Source organism: Rattus norvegicus, chromosome X (genome assembly GCF_036323735.1).
Source record: "Rattus norvegicus strain BN/NHsdMcwi chromosome X, GRCr8, whole genome shotgun sequence".
In the NCBI taxonomy this organism is placed as follows: Eukaryota; Metazoa; Chordata; class Mammalia; order Rodentia; family Muridae; genus Rattus; species Rattus norvegicus.
The window spans coordinates 46,964,771-46,980,141 of NC_086039.1; positions in this window are offsets into that span (position 1 = coordinate 46,964,771).

A 15,371-nucleotide genomic window follows, 5' to 3' on the forward strand; every position below is an offset into this window, starting at 1 on the left:
TGTTTCTTGGTAGGTAGATGCAGTTCATAAATATTTTATTCCCAACAAATAGTCACTGACTTAGAAAATCTTTGGAGTGTGTCAATCAGAAGTTAGAACTGTGAAGAAATATACTAAACTATATGTACAAACATGGTTTGGGCATGGCAGCCCATCTGTGATTTCAGGATTCAGAGATCCCATGAAGTAAATTAGCTAGCCAGAGTAGTCACATCACAGAGCTCTGAGTCTAGTTGGGAGATACTGCTTCATTGAATAAGGTGCAACCTCTGGGCTACATGTGAGTGTGTGTGTGTGTGTGTGTGTGTGTGTGTGTGTGTGTGTGTGTATGCATATACACACAAACCAAAAAACAAATAAAACAAAACAAAACATGTATAGTAAGGAAAAGAAAAGTCTTTGCCGAGTTAACTCAAAAGTTCTCTGATATAGATATTAAAATCTGATCTCAAGAAAAATGTTTCTATTTGGTTGATTTTGGCTATGAGTTTGAATATTTCTTGTCATCTTTTACTCTTAAGTGAGTTTGCTTCATTTTGTTCTAGAACTCTCAGATGTGCTGTTAATTGCTAATGTAAGATCTCTCCAACTTTTTTTTTTAACCAGGGCACTTAGCGATATGAGTTTTCTTACCACTGCTTTCATTGTGTCCCATAAGTTTGGTAAGATGAGTCAACATTTTCAAAAATTCCAGCAAGTCTTTAATTTCTTTCTTTATTTCATCCCTGATTAAGTTGTCATTGAGTAGAGTGTTGTTTAGTTTCCATGTGTATGTGGGCTTTCTGTTGGCTTTGCTGTTAGTGGAAACCAGCTTTATTCTGTGGTGGTCTGATAGGATGCATGGGATTATTTCATTCTTCTTCTATCTGTTGAGGGTTGCTTTGTGACCAATTATATGCTTGATTTTTGGAGAAGGTGCCATAAGGTGCTGAAAAGAAGGTGTGCTCTTTTGTTTTAGGGTAAAATGTTCTGTAGATATGTATTAAAATTTTTACTTCATAACCTCTATTAGTTTTACTGTGTCGCTGTTTAGTTTCTGTTTCAATGACCTGTGCATTGGTGAGAGTGGGGTTTTGAATTCTCCACTATTATTGTGTGGAACTCAGTGTGTGTTTTGAGCTCTACTAAAGTTTCTTTTATAAATGTGAGTGTCCTTGCATTTGAGGCACAGATGGTCAGAATTGAGACTTTCTCTTGGTGAATTTTCCTTTGATGAATACGAAGTGTCCTTCCTTATCAGCTTGATAACTTTTGGTTGAAAGGCTATTGTATTGAATATCAGGATGGCAACTTCTTCTTTTTTCTTGGGATGATTGTTTGGAAGACCTTTCTCTATTCTTTTACTCTGAAATAGTGTCTGTCTTAGATATTGAGGTGTGTTTCTTGTATGCAAAAAAAATGCTGGATCTTCTTTGCATATACAATCTGTTAGCTTATGTATTTTTATAGGTGTGTTGAGTCCATTATATTGAAAGATATTAAAGATAGGTGACTGTTGGTTCTTGTTTTTGTAAGTGGCTCTATGTGCTTTTGGTTCTCTCCTTTCGGTTTTGTTGTAAGATGCTTAATATCTTATCTTTTCTTTGGTGTATGTACCTTCCTTGTGTTGGAGTTTTTCCTCTAAGATTCTCTTTAGGGTTGGATTGGTAGATAGATACTGACTGAATGTGGTTTTGTTCTGAAATATTTTGGTATCTCCATCTAGATTGATTGGGAGTTTTGCTGGGTGTACTAACCTTGTGTTCTGCATGACCTCTGACTAGGCTCTTCTGACTTTCATAGTGACCATAGTGTTGAAAAGTCTGCTGTAATTCTGATAGGTCTACCTTTGTATGTTACTTGGTGTTTTTCCCTTACAGCTTTTAATAGTCTCTGTTCTGTGTGTTTAGTGTTTGGTTATAATGTGATTAGAGAATTTTCTTTCCTAGTCACATTTGTTTGGTGTTCTATACACTTCTTGTGACTTTAAGGCCTTTTCTTTCTTTACATTGGAGAAGTTTTCTTCCATGGTTTTGCTGAAGATGTTTTCAGGTCCTTTCAGCTGGGAATCTTCATTTTCCACTATTCCAATAATTCTGAGATTTGCTTTTTTCACTGTGTCCTGAATTTTCTGGACATTTAAGGTTAAGAGGTTTTTTTTTTATATTTTGAATTTTCTTTGACAGTTGTGTGAACCTCTTCTACAACATCTTCTATTCCTGAGATTTTCTCTACTATCTCTTGTATTCTGTTGGTGATACTTACATCTGTAAATCCTGATTTCTTTCCTAGGTTTTGCAAGGATTGCCTCCATTTATGTTTTCTTTATTGTTTCTACTTCCACTTTTAGGTCTTGGAATGCTTTATTCAGTTCCTTTACCTGTTTGATTGTGTTTTCCTGTATTTCTTTAAGGGATTTATTTGTTTCCTCTTTAAGGGCTTCTACCTGTTTACCTGTGTATTTCCTATATTTCTTTCAGTGAGTTATTTATATCCTCCTTAAAGAACTCTATTATCTTCATGAGATACGATCTTAGGTCAACTTCCTGATTTTCAGGTTTGTTGGTGTATTCAGGGCTTGCTGTGGTGGGAGAACTGGGTTCTGATTATACCCATGTATATTGGCTTCTGTTGTTTATAGCCCTATTCTCGCCTCTTGCCATCTGGCTATGCTTGATGTTTTCTGGTCTGTGTGACTGTGTACTCTGCCTCTTTTATTTCTGGGTTGCTTCAGTTCTCCTGACAGGTCTACAATCCTTTCTGTAGCAGACCTCCTGTGGAGCCTTCCAACTGGAAAGTCTTCAGAGGGACAGAGAAGCTGCTGATCTGTTGCCCTGGCTGCAGTAGATCTCCCGGGAGGCCTTCAGATTGCTGGGTGTTCAGAAGAGCAGTTGCCCTGTTGTCCTGTGTGAAGCTGTTTTCCAGCAGGGGAGGAGGCTATGGGCTATGGATTCTGTTTCCCTGTGTGTTTCAGAACACAAGGGAGGCTTTCAGTCTTTTGGATCAGGCTCCCTGCATACCACAGAGCCCCTGGGAGGTCTTCAGTCTATGGTGTTGGTTGCCCAATTGCCCTTTCTTTGTACAGAGGAACTCCTCAGATGACTTCAAGCTGTGGTATCCTGGATACATTGGATCTCTTAGGATGTCTTAGGCTGTGGCGTCAGACGCCCTGAGTGCTGCAGATCTCCTGAGATGCCTCAGGATGTGGTTTCCAATGCTCTGAGTGAAGTGCATCTTCTAGAATGCCTCAGGGTATGGCACCTTCCAGGGAGCAAACTACCTAGCAGTCTGTCCCAGCAGAATCAACTGGGTGGAAGGGGTGTGGTATTCACCAGGCAGGCATTTTGGGATATCGTGGGTCACCAAGTCCACTGGGCTCCCAGCAGGCAGCTGTGGGACTTTTTGAGGGCTCTTAACAAAGGCTCTGAGTGCAGCAGATGTTGTGTGTTGTCTCCAGATACAGTGTCTTTTGGGACCAGACTGGGTAGCAGTCTCTCAGCAGAAAGGACCTAGCAGAAGCAGAGTGTTATTCAATGAGTGGATATACAACTGACTCAAATAAATCAGTAGCCTTCCTTTATACAAATGATAAACTGGCTGAGGACAAAATTAGGGAAACAACTCCCTTCATAATACCACAAATAATATAAAATATTTTGAGAAAACTCTAACAAAACAAATGAAAGATATTATCACAGTAACTTCAAATCTCTCAAGAAAGAAATTGAAGATCTCAGAAAATGGACAGATCTCTCATGTTCATGGATGGGCAGAATTAACATAGTAAAACTGGCCATCCTACCAAAGGCAATCTACAGATTCAATGCAAACCCCACCAAAATCCCAACACAATTCTTTGAAGACATAGAAAAAGCAATTGTAAACTTCATCTAGAAAGGCAAAACCCCCAGAATAGTGAAAACAATCCTTAACAATTAAAGAACAGCTGGGGAAATCATCATCCCTGAACTCAACCTCTACTACAAAACAATAGCGATAAAAACTGCATGGTATTGGTACAGAGACAGACAAGTTGATCAATGGAAAAAAAATTGAAAACCCAGAAATAAAACCACACTCTTAAGCATACTTGATCTTTGACAAAGAAGCCAAAAATATACAATGGAAAAAAGAAAGAATCTTCAATAAATGGTGCAGGTTTAACTGACCATATGTATGTAGAAAACGGAAAATAGACCCACATTTGTCACCTTGCACAAATCTGAAGTCCAAATGGACCGTGGACCTCAACATAAAATCAGATACACTCATTCTAATAGAAATGAAAGTGGAAACAATCCTTCAACTCATTGACTCAGGGGGAAATTTCCTAAACAGAACTCCAATGGCTCATGATCTAAGATCAAGAATTTATAATGGGACTTCATGAAACTAGAAAGCCTATGTAATAAGACAACTCAGCAACTGAAAGATTGGGGAAAAAACTTAACTAACCCCACATTTGATAGAGGCCTAATATCCAAAATATATAAAGGACTCAAGAAGCTAACCACCAAAGACCCAACAACCCGATCACAAAATGTGGTATAGAATATTAGTCAACTGTGGATTGCATCTTTGGTAATTCAAGCTTTTGGGCTAATATCCACTTATCAATGAGTGCAAACCAACTGTCTTTTTCTGTGACTGGATTACCTCACTCATGATGATATTTTCTAGTTCATTCCATTTGCCTATGAATTTCATGAAGTCATTGTTTTTGATAGCTGATTAGTACTCCATTGTGTAGATGTGCCATATTTTTTGAATCCATTCCTCTGTTAAAGGGCATCTGGGCTCTTTCCAGCTTCTGGCTATTATAAATAAGGTTGCTATGAACATAGTGGAGCGTGTGTCTTTGTTGTATGTTGGAGCATCTTTTGGGTATATGCCCAAGAGAGGTATAGCTGGGTCCTCAGGTAGTGGAATGTCCAATTTTTTGAGGAACCTCCAGACTGATTTCCAGAGTTGTTATTCCAGTTTGCAATCCCACAAACAATGGAGGAGTGTGCCTCTTTCTCCACATCCTTGCCAGCATCTGCTGTCACCTGAATATTTTATCTTATCCATTCAGGAATCTCAAGAAGAAGGATGACCAAAATGCGGATGGTCTTACATCTTTTTTTTTCTTTCTTTATTTTTTTTTAATTTATTTAATACTTAATAATAATTCTTTGGTCTCCGGGCAAACATCCCCCTCCCCCCTACCCTTCCTTATGGGTGTATCCCTCCCTACCCTCCCCCTATTGCTGCCCTCCCCCCAACAGTCTAGTTCACTGGGGGTTCAGTCTTAGCAGGGCCCAGGGCTTCCCCTTCCACTGGTGCTCTTACTAGGATATTCATTGCTACCTATGAGGTCAGAGTCCAGGGTCAGTCCATGTATAGTCTTTAGGTAGTGGCTTAGTCCCTGGAAGCTCTGGTTGCTTGGCATTGTTGTACATAAGGGGTCTCAAGCCCTTCAAGCTCTTCCAGTTCTTTCTCTGATTCCTTCAACGGGGGTCCTATTCTCAGTTCAGTGGTTTGCTGCTGGCATTCCCCTCTGTATTTGCTGTATTCTGGCTGTGTCTCTCAGGAGCGATCTACATCCGGCTCCTGTCGGTCTGCACTTCTTTGCTTCATCCATCTTGTCTAATTGGGTGGCTATATATGTATGGGCCACATGTGGGGCAGGCTCTGAATGGGTGTTCCTTCAGTCTCCGTTTTAATCTTTGCCTCTCTCTTCCCTGCCAAGGGTATTCTTGTTCCCCTTTTAGAGAAGGAGTGAAGCATTCACATTTTGATCGTCCGTCTTGAGTTTCATTTGTTCTAGGCATCCTAGGGTAATTCAAGCATTTGGGCTAATAGCCACTTATCAGTGAGTGCATACCATGTATGTCTTTCTGTGATTGGGTTAGCTCACTCAGGATGATATTTTCCAGTTCCAACCATTTGCCTACGAGTTTCATAAAGCCGTTGTTTATGATAGCTGAGTAATATTCCATTGTGTAATGAACCACATTATCTGTATCCATTCCTCTGTTGAAGGGCATCTGGGTTCTTTCCAGGTTCTGGCTATTATAAATAAGGCTGCGATGAACATAGTGGAGCACATGTCTTTTTTATATGTTGGGACATCTTTTGGGTATATGCCCAGGAGAGGTAGAGCTGGATCCTCAGGCAGTTCAATGTCCAATTATCTGAGGAACCTCCAGACTGATTTCCAGAATGGTTGTACCAGTCTGCAATCCCACCAGCAATGGAGGAGTGTTCCTCTTTCTGCGCATCCTCGCCAGCATCTGCTGTCACCTGAGTTTTTGATCTTAGCCATTCTCACTGGTGTGAGGTGAAATCTCAGGGTTGTTTTGATTTGCATTTCCCTTATGACTAAAGATGTTGAACATTTCTTTAGGTGTTTCTCAGCCATTTGGCATTCCTCAGATGTGAATTCTTTGTTTAGCTCTAAACCCCATTTTTAATAGGGATATTTGTCTTCCTGTGGTCTAACTTCTTGAGTTCTTTCTATATTTTGGATATAAGGCCTCTATCTGTTGTAGGATTGGTAAAGATCTTTTCCCAATCTGTTGGTTGCCGATTTGTCCTAACCACAGTGTTCTTTGCCTTACAGAAGCTTTGCAGTTTTATGAGATCCCATTTGTCGATTCTTGATCTTAGAGCATAAGCCATTGGTGTTTTGTTCAGGAAATTTTTTGTAGTGCCCATGTGTTCCAGATGCTTCCCTAGTTTTTCTTCTATTAGTTTGAGTGTATCAGGTTTGATGTGGAGGTCCTTGATCCACTTGGACTTAAGCTTTGTACAGGGTTATAAGCATGGATCAATCTGCATTCTTCTACATGTTGACCTCCAGTTGAACCAGCAACATTTGCTGAAAATGCTATCTTTTTTCCATTGGATGGTTTTGGCTCCTTTGTCAAAAATCAAGTGACCATAGGTGTGTGGGTTCATTTCTGGGTCTTCAATTCTATTCCACTGGTCTATCTGTCTGTCTCTGTACCAATACCATGCAGTTTTTATCACTATTGCTCTGTAATACTGCTTGAGTTCAGGGATAGTGATTCCCCCTGAAGTCCTTTTATTGTTGAGGATAGTTTTAGCTATCCTGGGTTTTTTGTTATTCCAGATGAATTTGCAAATTATTCTGTCTAACTCTTTGAAGAATTGGATTGGTATTTTGATGGGGATTGCATTGAATCTGTAGATCACTTTTGGTAAAATGGCCATTTTTACTATATTAATCCTGCCAATCCAAGAGCATGGGAGATCTTTCCATCTTCTGAGGTCTTCTTCAATTTCTTTCTTCAGTGTCTTGAAGTTCTTATTGTACAGATCTTTTACTTGCTTGGTTAAAGTCACACCGAGGTACTTTATATTATTTGGGTCTATTATGAAGGGTGTCGTTTCCCTAATTTCTTTCTCGGCTTGTTTCTCTTTTGTGTAGAGGAAGGCTACTGATTTATTTGAATTAATTTTATACCCAGCCACTTTGCTGAAGTTGTTTATCAGCTTTAGTAGTTCTCTGGTGGAACTTTTGGGATCACTTAAATAAACTATCATATCGTCTGCAAATAGTGATATTTTGCCTTCTTCTTTTCCGATCTGTATCCCCTTGACCTCCTTTTGTTGTCTGATTGCTCTGACTAGAACTTCAAGAACTATATTGAATAAGTAGGGAGAGAGTGGGCAGCCTTGTCTAGTCCCTGATTTTAGTGGGATTGCTTCAAGTTTCTCTCCATTTAGTTTAATGTTAGCAACCTGTTTGCTGTATATGGCTTTTACTATGTTTACGTATGGGCCTTGAATTCCTATTCTTTCCAGGACTTTTATCATGAAAGGGTGTTGAATTTTGTCAAATGCTTTCTCAGCATCTAATGAAATGATCATGTGGTTTTGTTCTTTCAGTTTGTTTATATCATGGATCACGTTGACGGTTTTCCGTATATTAAACCATCCCTGCATGCCTGGGATGAAGCCTACCTGATCATGGTGGATGATTGTTCTGACGTGCTCTTGGATTGGGTTTGCCAGAATTTTATTGAGTATTTTTGCGTCGATATTCATAAGGGAAATTGGTCTGAAGTTCTCTTTCTTTGTTGGGTCTTTGTGTGGTTTAGGTATAAGAGTAATTGTGGCTTCATAGAAGGAATTCGGTAGTGAACCATCTGTTTCAATTTTGTGGAATAGTTTGGATAATATTGGTATGAGGTCTTTTATGAAGGTTTGATAGAATTCTGCACTAAACCCGTCTGGACCTGGGCTCTTTTTGGTTGGGAGACCTTTAATGACTGTTTCTATTTCCTTAGGAGTTATGGGGTTGTTTAACTGGTTTATCTGTTCCTGATTTAACTTCGGTACCTGGTATTTCTCTAGGAAATTGTCCATTTCCTGTAGATTTTCAAGTTTTGTTGAATATAGGCTTTTATAGTAAGATCTGATGATTTTTTGAATTTCCTCTTAATCTGTAGTTATGTCTCCCTTTTCATTTCTGATTTTGTTAATTTGGACACACTCTCTGGGTCCTATCGTCAGTCTGGCTAAGGGTTTATCTATTTTGTTGATTTTCTCAAAGAACCAACTTTTGGTTCTGTTGATTCTTTCTATGGTCCTTTTTGTTTCTACTTGGTTGATTTCAGCTCTGAGTTTGATTATGTCCTACCTTCTACTCCGCCTGGGTGTATTTGCTTCTTTTTGCTCTAGAGCTTTTAGGTGTGCTGTCAAGCTGCTGACATATGCTTTTTCCTGTTTCTTTCTGCAGGCACTCAGCGCTATGAGTTTTCCTCTTAACACAGCTTTCATTGTGTCCCATAAGTTTGGGTATGTTGTACCTTCATTTTCATTAAATTCTAAAAAGTTTTTAATTTCTTTCTTTATTTCTTCCTTGACTAGGTTATCATTGAGTAGAGCATTGTTCAATTTCCACGTATATGTGGGCATTCTTCCCTTATTGTTATTGAAGACCAGTTTTAGGCCGTGGTGGTCTGATAGCACGCATGGGATTATTTATATCTTTCTGTACCTGTTGAGGCCCGTTTTTTGACCAACTATATGGTCAATGTTGGAGAAAGTACCATGAGGAGCTGAGAAGAAGGTATATCCTTTTGCTTTAGGATAGAATGTTCTATAAATATCTGTTAAGTCCATTTGGCTCATGACTTCTCTTAGTCTGTCTACGTCTCTGTTTAATTTCTATTTCCATGATCTGTCCATGATGAGAGTGGGGTGTTGAAATCTCCCACTATTATTGTGTGAGGTGCAATGTGTGTTTTGAGCTTTAGTAAGGTTTCTTTTACATATGTAGGTGCCCTTGTATTTGGGGCATCGATATTTAGGATTGAGAGTTCATCTTCTTGGATTTTTCCTTTGATGAATATGAAGTGTCCTTCCTTATCTTTTTTGATGACTTTTAATTGAAAATGGATTTTATTTGATATTAGAATGGCTACTCCAGCTTGCTTCTTCTGACCATTTGCTTGGAAAGTTGTTTTCCAGCCTTTCACTCTGAGGTAGTGTCTGTCTTTGTCTCTGAGGTGTGTTCCCTGTAGGCAGCAGAATGCAGGGCCTTCGTTGCCTATCCAGTTTGTTAATCTATATCTTTTTATTGGGGAGTTGAGGCCATTGATATTGGGAGATATAAAGGAATAGTGATTATTGCTTCCTGTTATATTCATATTTGGATGTGAGGTTATGTTTGTGTGCTTTTCTTCTCTTTGTTTTGTTGCCAAGACGATTAGTTTCTTGCTTCTTCTTGGGTATAGCTTGCCTCTTTATGTTGGGCTTTACCCTTTATTATCCTTTGTAGTGCTGGATTTGTAGAAAGATATTCTGTAAATTTGGTTTTGTCATGGAATATCTTGGTTTCTCCATCTATGTTAATTGAGAGTTTTGCAGGATACAGTAACCTTGGCTGGTATTAGTGTTCTCTTAGGGTCTGTATGACATCTGTCCAGGATCTTCTGGCCTTCATAGTTTCTGGTGAAAAGTCTGGTGTGATTCTGATAGTTCTGTCTTTATGTTACTTGACCTTTTTCCCTTACTGCTTTTAATATTCTTTCTTTATTTTGTGCATTTGGTGTTTTGACTATTATGTGACGGGAGGTGTTTCTTTTCTGGTCCAATGTATCTGGAGTTCTGTAGGCTTCTTGTATGCCTATGGGTATCTCTTTTTTTAGGTTAGGGAAGTTTTCTTTATGATTTTGTTGAAGATATTTACTGGTCCTTTGAGCTGGGAGTCTTCACTCTCTTCTATACCTATTATCCTTAGGTTTGATCTTCTCATTGAGTCCTGGATTTCCTGTATGTTTTGTACCAGTAGCTTTTTCTGCTTTACATTATCTTTGACAGTTGAGTCAATGATTTCTATGGAATCTTCTGCTCCCAAGATTCTCTCTTCCATCTCTTGTATTCTGTTGGTGAAGGTTGTATGTACAGCTCCTTGTCTCTTCTTTTGATTTTCTATATCCAGGGTTGTTTCCATGTGTTCTTTCTTGATTGCTTCTATTTCCATTTTTAATTCCTTCAACTGTTTGTGTTTTCCTGGAATTCTTTCAGGGATTTTTTTTTGTCTCCTCTCTGTGGGTTTCTACTTGTTTATTTATGTTTTCCTGGAATTCTTTCAGGCATTTTTGCGATTCCTCTCTGTAGGCTTCTACTTGTTCTCTAAGGGAGTTCTTCACGTCTTTCTTGAAGTCCTCCAGCATCATGATCAAATATGATTTTGAAACTAGATCTTGCTTTTCTGGTGTGTTTGGATATTCCATGTTTATTTTGGTGGGAGAATTGGGCTCCGATGATGCCATGTAGTCTTGGTTTCTGTTGCTTGGGTTCCTGCGCTTGCCTCTCGCCATCAGATTATCTCTAGTGTTACTTTGTTCTGCTATCTCTGACAGTGGCTAGACTGTCCTATAAGCCTGTGTGTCAGGAGTGTTGTAGACCTGTTTTCCTGTTTTCTTTCAGCCAGTTATGGGGACAGTGTGTTCTGCTTTCGGCCGTGTAGTTTTTCCTCTCTACAGTTCTTCAGCTGTTCCTGTGGGCCTGTGTCTTGAGTTCACCAGGCAGGTCACTTGCAGCAGAAAAGTTGGTCTTACCTGTGGTCCCGAGGCTCAAGTTTGCTCGCGGGTGCTGCCCACGAGCTCTCTGCGGCGGCAGCAACCAGGAAGATATGCGCCGCCCTTTCCGGGAGCTTCTGTGCACTAGGGTTCCAGATGGCGTTTGGTGTTTTCCTCTGGCGTCCGAGATGTGTGTGCAGAGTGCAGTCTCTTCTGGTTTCCCAGGCGTGTCTGCCTCTCTGAAGGTTTAGCTCTCCCTCCCACGGGATTTGGGTGCAGAGAACTGTTTATCCTGTCTGTTTCCTTCAGGTTCTGGTGGTGTCTCAGGTGCAGGGGTCCTGCCGCTCCTGGGCCCTCCCTTACGGGAACCCAGAGGCCTTATACAGTTTCCTCTTGGGCCAGGGATGTGGGCAGGGGTGGGCAGTGTTGGTGGTCTCTTCCGCTCTGCAGCCTCAGGAGTGCCCACCTGACCAGGCAGTGAGGTCTCTCTCCCACAGGGTTTGGGAGCAGAGAGCTGCTGCAGGCCGGGATCCGCGGGTGTGGGACTTCCGGTAAACACAGGAAGTGCCCGGTCCTAGAGGATTTTTGCCTCTGTGTGTCCTGAGTTCACCAGGCAGGTTTCTTGCAGTGGAAAAGTTGGTCCTACCTGTGGTTCCGAGGCTCAAGTTTGCTCGTGGGGTACTGCCTAAGTGCTCTCCGCCTCGGCAGCAACCGTGAAGATCTGCGCCGCTCTTTCTGGGAGCCTCCGTGCACCAGGGTTCCAGATGGCATTTGGTGTTTTCCTCTGGCGTCTGGATGTGTGCAGAGTGCAGTCTATTCTAGTTTCCCAGGCATGTCTGCCCCTCTGTAGGTTTAGCTGTCCCTCCCACGGGATTTGGGTGCAGAGAACTGTTTATCCTGTCTGTTTCCTTCAGGTTCTGGCGGTGTCTCCTCTTACTCCTTCTTAAACGGGGAAAATTTTTTCCATAGGACGGGATATGGAAGCAAAGTTTAGAACAGTGACTGAAGGAATGGCCATTCAGAGCCTCCCCCACATGTGGCCCATATGGCCTATATATTTATCAAAACTAGATAAGATTTATGAAGCTAAAATGTACATGCTGAAAGGGGCCAGATATACGGATATAGATCTCTTCTGAGAGACATATCCAGACCATTTCCAATACAGAGGTCAATGCTAGCAGCAAACCACTGAACTGAGAACATGACCCCCTTTAGGAGAATTAGAGGAAGGATTGAAAGAGCTGAAGGAGCTTGCAACTCTATAAGAACAACAATGCCAACCAACCAGAACTTCCAGGGACTAAACCACAACCAAAAGACTATACATGAACTGACCCAGGGCTCCAACTGCATATGTAGCAGAGAATAGACTTGTTGGGGCACCAGTGGAAGGGGATGCCCTTGGTCCTGCCAAGGTTGGACCCCCAGTACAGGGGATTGTCATGTCGGTGTGGGGGGGGCGGTAAGAAGTGTGTATGGGGGGAACACCCATATGGGGGAGGGGGAGGCCATGGGGGCTTATGTACAGGAAACCGGAAAATGGCATAAAATTTGAAATGTAAGTAAAGAAATATATCTAATTAAAAAAAGAATACTACTCAACTATTAAATACAATGACTTCATGAATTTTGCACACCAGTGGATGGATCTAGAAAATACCATCCTTAGTGAGGTAACTCAGTCACAAAAGAACATACATGGTATGAACCCACTGATAAGTAGATGTTAGGCAAGGAGCCTGGAATACTCAATGATACAACTCATAGACCACATTAAGCAAAGAGGAAGTAAGATCAAAGAGTGGATGAAGATCAAAAAGTGGATTCTTTAGTGGTACTAGGAGGGGGAACAAATCATCCAAAGAAGTAGAGGGTGGGGGAGACTTGAGAGAAAGTGAGGAGGGGGAGGGTAAAAGAGAGGCAGAATCAGGAATGGGAGATGATGTACAGAGGGTCAGGTAATTGAACAGAGGTGTATAGCACTGGGGAATAGGGAACTGGGGGTAGTATTCAGAAATTCCCAAATGCCAGGAAAGCAAGAGCCTCCCAGGACTCCATGAGGATGACATTAGCTGAAATACCCCACAAAGGGGAGGGAGAACCTGTTGAGACCATATCCAGAAGTTAGGCATGAGGAATGGGCCCAACCACCCACCTCCAAAATTTTAACCCAGAATTGCTTCTGTCTAAAGAAAATACAGGGAAAAAGAATGGAGCAGAGCCTGAAGAAAAGGCCATCCAGAGACTGCCACACATGGGGATCCATCCTACATGCAGACACCAAACCCAGACTCTGTTGCTGATGCTAAGAAGTGCTTCCTGACAAGAGCCTGATACAGCTGTCTCCTTAGAGTCTCTACTAGATCTTGACCAATACAGATGAGGATGCTTGAAGCCAATCATTAGACTGATCACTAGGACCACAATGGAGGAGTTAGAGGAAGAACTGAAGAAGCTAAAGGGGTCTTATCTGTCTTCAATGGGAGTGGAGACCCTTGGTCCTTTGAAGGCCTGATGATACATTGTAGAGGAATGCTAATGCAATGAGGTTGGTGTGGGTGGGCGTGTGGGGGAGCACCCTCATATAAGCAGGTTAAGGGGGAAGTGTATAGGGAATTTGCAGAGGGGAAACTGGAAATGGAGATAACATTTTAAATGTAAATAAATAAAATATCCAACTAAAAGCAGAACTAAAATGGGAATTCACAGTAGAGGAATCTCAAATGGCTGAGAAGCTCCTAAAGAGATGTTCAAAGTCCTTAGTTATCAAAGAAATTCAAGTAGAAATGACTGTGAAAATTTACCTTACACCAGTCAGAATGGCTAAGATCCAAACCTCAGGTGACAACACATGTTGACAAGTATGTGGGGAAAGAGGAACACTCCTCCATTGCTGGTGGGATTGCAAATCGGTACAACCACTCTCAAAATCAATTTGGAGGTTCTTCAGAAAACTGGAAATAGATCAACCAGAAAACCAAGCAATACCACTCTTGGGAATATACACAAAAGATGTCCCACCTTGCCACAGGGACACTTGTTCCACTATGTTCATAGCAGGCTTATTTGTGATATACATAAGCTAGAAACAATCCAGACGTCCCATGACAGAAGAATGGATACAGATAATGTGGTTAATTTATACAATAGAATACTACTCAGCTATTGAAGACAATATGATAATATACTAGGGAATTTATATAGCTGATAAAAAACTTCACTAATTGGCTGAGTACAAGATTAATTTAAAAAAATCAGTAGCCACAAACAATATAAAATATTTTGTGGTAACCTTAAACAAGCAGATGAAAGACTTGTATAAGAAAATCTTCAATTTTTTAAAAAAGAAATTGAAGAAGAAACTACTACAAGATGGAATGATTTCTCAAAGTCATGCAGAAAGAATGGAAACAGGTGATCTCAAGAGGTAGGAAGTTAGGAGGACCCTCCACAATGTAATAGAGATCTGGAAGGTGAGAGATTCTCAGGACTTAAAGGGAGGAATCCTACATGAAATGCCCTACAGTGGGGAGAGGGAACTTGTACAGCCCACCTCCACCAGAAAGATATGGCAAGGGGTGGGGAAGCTATCCCACAGTCAAAACTCTGACTATAATTATTCCTCTCTGAAAAAAACTACAGGGATTGAAATGGAGAAGAGCCTAGGGAAAAGAATGTCCAGCGACAGGCCCAAAGGGGATCCATGTCAAGGAACGATCCCAAGACCTGACACAATTTTTGAGGCCATGAAGCAATCACAAAAAGGAACCTATCATGATTGCCCTCAGAAGGACCCTACAAGCAACTGAAAGAGTCAGAGTCAGATATGTGCACCCAATCAATGAACAGACAGACATTGCTGACCCCTGTGGTTGAATTAGGGAAAAATTTGGGTGACCCTGTAGGAAGACCAGCAGTCTCAGTTAACCTGGACCACCAAGATTTCTCAGAACCAGACAGCATACACCAGCCAAAATGAGGTCCCCAACACATATAGAGCAGAGGGTTGTCGGGTCTGGGTATAGTCAGAGAAGATGCACCTAACCCTCAAGAGACTAGAGGCCCCGGGGAGTTTAGAGGTCTATTGGGGTAGGTGGGGTGGAAACATCCTCGTGGAGACAGGGGTGGCAGGGAGGAGGTATGGAATGTGGAACAGTCAGAGTGTGGACTGGGAGTGGAGTAAAATTTCAAGTGTAATATAAAATTAATAATAATAATAATAATAAAATGTTTCTTTTTCAGAAAAAAATTGACATCAATACTTTTCTCAAAGAAGATATGGAAATGTGTCTTAAAAGTAAAAAAGAAAATTTTAATGGCTTTTTTTCCAGAAACAATATAGTACAGAGA